At 38.5% G+C, this 6,107-nt stretch overlaps 1 non-coding gene across 1 annotated transcript; it reads right to left on the minus strand.

The window, feature by feature from the left end:
* Positions 1–553: 553 nt before the first annotated feature.
* Positions 554–660, minus strand: LOC141683807 (small nucleolar RNA R71). Its single transcript, XR_012560453.1, has one exon. It is a non-coding gene; the product is annotated as a small nucleolar RNA R71 (small nucleolar RNA).
* Between the last annotated feature and the right edge of the window lie 5,447 nt (positions 661–6,107).

The following is a 6,107-nucleotide window of genomic DNA, read 5'->3' on the forward strand; positions in this document are numbered from 1 at the left end:
ATATTAGCGCGTGTTTTCGCCCTAATAAGTTTTTGGCGCCGCTGCCGGGGACTCGTTGTTAATTTTTAGTTTATGTGCTTGTCATCAGTGGTCGTTAAAGTTCACTGACTCAGATTCTTTTACTTTCACAGTTTATTTGTTTGTGTTTCAGGTACTCATTATAATGGGAGATCCAGCAGCACGAATGAAAGCCTTGATGGATTTTTCTCAACCCAAGATCAATGACATTCAATCTAGCATTATCCGGCCAGCTATCACAGCTAATACCTTTGAGATCAAGCCTGGCATAATTCAATGGGTGCAGAATTCAATCCAGTTTGGGGGTTCTTCAACGGAAGATCCCAATATGCACATTAGGGATTTCATTGAGATCTGCGACACCTTCAAGTTCAACGGTGTTTCTGAAGATGCTGTGAAGCTGAGACTGTTCCCATTCTCTCTGAGGGACAAGGCTAAGAGCTGGTTACACTCTCTACCAGCTGGTTCAATTACTACTTGGGAGGATCTTGCTCAGAAATTCCTTACTAAATTCTTCCATATGGCGAAGACAGCTGCAATGAGGAACGCTATTACTCAATTTGTGCAGCAAACGGGAGAATCGCTATGTGAAGCTTGGGAGCACTACAAGGAGATGCTTAGGAAGTGTCTTCATCATGGAATTCCTGATTAGATGATCATCACTTGTTTTTATAATGGGTTGGGAGCACAGTCCAGACCCATGCTCGATGCAGCATCAGGCGGAGCATTACGGGCAAAGAGCTATAAGGAAGCTTATGATCTAATTAAACTGATGGCTGCTAATAAATATCAGTATCCAACCCAGAGATGTCCACAGGGCAAGGTAGCAGGAGTACTTGAGGTGGATACAGCTACGGCTATCACTGCTCAATTAAAGGCGTTGTCTATAAAGATCGATTCTCTGGCTAACTATGGTGTTAAGCAGATAACCAGTGTTTGTGAGTTGTGTGCAGGTCCGCATGCGACAGAGCAATGCGCTATATCTAGTGACTCAGCTCAGTTTGTGAGTAACTTTCAGAGATCGCAGCAGCCAGTTCCTGCCACTTCCTATCCTGACAACTGGAATCATCCTAACTTCAGCTGGAGCAACAATCAGAATGCAATGCAACAGCCGTTCCAGCAGTTTGCAAATAAGCTATTTAACCCTCCTGGTTTTCAGCAACAATTTACACCAAGACCACAACTCCAACTTCAATAACAAACTAATGATGCAGGTTTATCTTCGAATGAAAAATCTGAATTGGAGGAGTTAAGGCTTATGTGCAAAAATCAGGCTCTTATATGCCAAAGCCAGGCTATTTCTATCAAGACTCTGGAGAACCAAATAGGGCAAATTGTTAATGCCTTATTGAATCGACCACCAGGAACGCTTTCTAGTGATACAGAATCCAATCCAGGAAAGAGGGAAGTTGAAGAACATGTGAACGCCATCACCTTAAGGTCTGGAAAGGTCGCAAGCCCCCAAATTCAGCAAGACGAAGAGCCTGAAAAATCTCAAGATTCAGAAAATGCAGTTGTGGCTGAAGAATAAGTGCAGAAGGAAGCAGAGGTGGAACCAAAAGAAACTACTGTGGAACACACTCCTCCTGAGGGTAATACAGGGGAGAAGCAGATCTATCCTCCACCTCATTTTCCTAAAAGGCTGCGTAAGCAGAAGTTGGATAAGCAGCTTGAGAAGTTTTTGGAGGTGTTCAAGAAACTTCATATCAACATACCTTTCGCTGAAGCTCTTGAACAGATGCCTGGCTATGCGAGGTTTATGAAAGGTATTCTCTCTCGGAAAGTGAAGCTCGATGACTTAGAGACTGTTGCTCTAACGGAGGAATGCAGTGTTGTGCTGCAACAGAAGTTGCCTCTGAAGCTTAAAGATCCTGAAAGCTTCACTATTCCTTGCACCATCGGGAACTTATCGTTCGACAAGTGTTTATGTGATTTAAGAGCTAGCATCAATCTGATGCCCTTATCATCTTCAAGAAGCTTGGTCTGCCTGATCCGAAACCAACATACATGTCATTGCAACTAGCTGACCGTTCCATCGCTTATCCACGAGGTATAGTGGAGGATGTCTTGGTCAAGGTGGATAAACTTTTCTTCCCTGCTGACTTTGTAATTCTTGATTTTGAGGAAGATAAGAAGATTCCCATTATATTGGGAAGACCATTCTTGGCTACAGGCCGAACTATGATCGATGTGCAAAAAGGAGAGCTTTCGATGAAGGTTTATGATCAAAAGGTCACTTTTAATGTGTTCAAGGAAATAATGTTACCCACAGCTAAAGAGGAGTGCTTTAAAGTAGAGCAAATGCAGGTTTTGAATGCACCTCTGTGGAAGAGGAAGTTGGATTTGCCATTCGATTCTCTTGGGTTAGCAGAGCTGAAATTTTCTCAAGACCGTCTTGAGTCGTCTATTGAAGATGTTTCCATACTTGAGCTTCACCCACTACCAAACCACTTGAGTTATTCATTCTTAGGTGCACCCCATGATAAGGGGTTGGGATATATTTTTGATGATATAAAGAGTGGCTGGACGGATATTCTAATACCTGCAGAGGGTTCTTCTCATGTGCAGCAGGTAGTTGATAGGACTGGTGTTGGTGATGAGCAGTACAAGCGAGTGACTAGGCGTATGGAGGCCATGCACGATATTTACCGTCATTTTGCTGAAGATTTGACACACGCTTTCGGTACTATTTTCCGAACACTACTGGCGAGGTTGATTGGCCACCTGATCCTCCACCCGACGAGGGTGAATCTCCCGCTAATTAGGTATGCCTGAAATCTTTATTATTGCCTTCAATGAGGATATTGAAAATTTTAAGTTTGGGGGTGATAATGTAAGGATTAGTAGTGTGTGTCCATATAGATTCATATAGATTCATGTTGCATGTTTAGTTGTAGTTCATTCATATTTTTGTATTATTATTCATTTAGGACATATTTGTTTATATTTATGTGATTTCATATAGTTGCATTTGCATGCATATTTAGCATGATCCCTTAAGATGAACTATGATATTTGATAAGTTGATGTTGATTTGAGTATGGTGATGAGGAATAGAGGGATGTTTAAGTCTTAATGAATTGATTTGCATGTCAGAAATAAATATTTTCACAAAGTCTTATAGGGTTGCTTTTGATCTAGATCATGATCATACTTGTTTGTTGTTGAGATTTAATCACTTGGTTATATTTAGAATTTGTGATATTCTCGTAATGACGTAAAAACACTGATTTTTTTTTATCTGGAGAAAAACTTGGATTTCATTGCTAGTTGTTGTAAGGCTAGGCTTCAAATGGCTAGTAGTCAGCTCATATTTTTATGAGTAGTCTAGGGCTGAATGAGATGGAGCGAAACACACTCATTCAGAAGTTATTGAAAAAAAAAAGAAAAAAAGAAAAAAAAAGAAAGAAAAAAAGTCCTTGTTTATGCATAATTGATCAAAAGTGAGCTCTTTAATACTCGAGTTATTAAGTTCTAGGGGACTTTGTGCCTAGTGACCTAAGGCTTTTATAGTCTAGGATCCGCTAACCTAACACTCGCTACATGGGTATTATTGTATAAGTCTTTTGGGACCTCATTCATTGCACGGTCAAATAAGCATCTTTGCTATGTGTTCAATAATAGTGTGAATCCTTGTATAACTCTAGTAGAAATGAGGTGTTGTGAGTCATAATGCGTTTATTGTCTATTCTGTTTATAAACTTTTGATTATTTCGATGATAGATAAGTTATGGTTATTGATCTAGTATCGAGAGTATATATGTTAAGCATCCACACATGCATGTTTCTGATTTGTGAGTTGGTTTGTGGGATTTATTCGAGCTCTGTTTAAAGTCATTGCATTCTAGGAGGCATTGGCTTATTCATTTGGTTATGGTTATTCTGAGGGGATCGATTGTATTATCATTTAGTTGCATTCATGTAGTTACATTCATGCATTAGGTTTATTTTGTAGTTTTAAGTCTGTTTATGCTTGAGGACAAGCATCGATTCAAGTTTGGGGGTGTGATAAGTGGATTTTATATCCAATTGTAATGCTTTATTACAAGCTTAAATTGGTGTTTTGGACTCAAGTTGTTGGTATTTTGATGTGTTTTTGTGTTATTGCATTTCAGGTATCAGTTATATAAAGAAATGAGCTTTTAAAGGAAATATGATAAAAAGTGATCAGATTTGGAAGCCAAGGCCATTTTCAAGTTGTAGAGAATCTCAATAACTTCGCGTGTGCAGTTGAATCGCCTAATTCTGACGAGTAGAACTCAAGTTATGGTCAAAACAAGATTCATCAGAATATTTTACCAGTCAGTAGGTGAGCGCCCGCTCAGCCGAGGTGAGCGCCCGCTCGCTGAAAAAGCCTTTTTTGAGTGGAATTTGACGATTTTAAGGGTCCAGGTCCACTAGGGGCGTATATATACTTAAAAAAAGGGTTTTTATCATCCGGGAAGATTGGGATACCAAGGAGAAGACCTAGAAGCACAGAACAACTCCGAAAAAGAAGATCTTGTTTTCAACTTGTGATTCTTTGAATTAGTTGTAACTTTGGATGCTCGTTTTTGTTCTTGTTGAACCTAGATCTCGTTTATTCGTACTTTAATTATTATTTAGTTTATTAAGACCTTGTTTATACCATGCTTTCATTGGAACCTATGGTGACGATGAGTTCGATTATGGGCTAATCGTTGTCATGGGGTTCTAGCGGAATTACTTATGGATTTCTATAGTTAATTATTTCGATATCTTGGTGTGTGGTGATTGATTGATATCCTAGTATTGGTTGTGCTTATTCGTCTTATGTGCGTAGCTAACATATAAGATAGCGTGTTAATCTCTATTGAAGCGACAGTGAATATAGAGGTTTAGAACTTGCCAAGCTAGCATAGGTTCATGTATGTGTATGCATGATTCGTGGGTAACTCTAACCGTTTTACTTGCCCTATGTAATCAAGATAAATAACTTATGCTTAAACCGTTATGTTGTCAAATTCTATAGACATATAGGGTCTCAATATAATTGGTGCCTATTCAGCTTCTATCTCTTTTGTGGATGTCTGGTAGAATGGTACTCGTGCAACGAAAGTTGGCGTTTATCAGTTTCGTGTTATCTGATTAGTGTCATCACCATCACATGCTAAGGTTAAGAACAATGACTTTGAATGAAGTATTTAATGAAGTTAGAATCCCATGTTTGTCATATATATTAATTCAACCTCAATTCTCTTAGTTAATGTTATTTAGTATAATCTCTTAGTTTAATAAAAACCAAATTTGTTATTTGTCTTAGCATTGAGCGATAACCATACATTGTTGCATAGGTGCATAAATTGAACTTAACCTAAACCAGTCTATGTGAGAACGAATCTGATTTATATCTTATACTACTTGCGAACGCGTATACTTGCGTGAATATTAGCGCGTGTTTTTGCCCTAACAGCTTCCGGTAGTTGTTCCGTTTCACGGTATAAATACCTAATGGGTGTGATTGATAGAGAGAACAGATACTTGAAAGATGTTTTTGCGGATAAAGAGCATAGCGAAAGAACCAATGAGGCCGAAACTCAAGAGGACTACCAACATGATCCAATATTCGATCCTCCAAGGTCGGAAACTAAAGGAAGAAAAAAGCGAGAAGATTTAAAAGTGAAATTAGCACGCCAACTTCAAAGATCAAGCCTCGAAAGTGCAATAATTGTGGGGAGATCGGAGCAAAATATGATCGAAGAAATTGTCCTAATCCACCTAAGGACAACTAGGGACTAGTATTCGAAATTATATATTAACCTAAAAATTGTTGACAAGTACTACATTAGTTGCTTTAAACTTTTTATTTAAATTACATAATATTAACGGTATTTTAAAATTTACACATAATATTGCATATTAATGTTATTTTAAAATTTTTAGTGTGAGAAATTTTGGTACATTACGGATTTAAATGCCTGGGGCAGGGCACCCCGCAATGCCTCATTGCTGCATTACAATGACGCATTGGGGGAACCTCTGTTCCCCCTGAAGCACATTGCCTCTTTTGGTTAACAAAACCAAGTTCAATAATAATAATATTTTTTAAACATTTTTCAACACCAAAACTC

The sequence above is a fragment of the Apium graveolens genome, chromosome 1, assembly GCF_009905375.1.
Source record: "Apium graveolens cultivar Ventura chromosome 1, ASM990537v1, whole genome shotgun sequence".
NCBI classification, from domain to species: Eukaryota; Viridiplantae; Streptophyta; class Magnoliopsida; order Apiales; family Apiaceae; genus Apium; species Apium graveolens.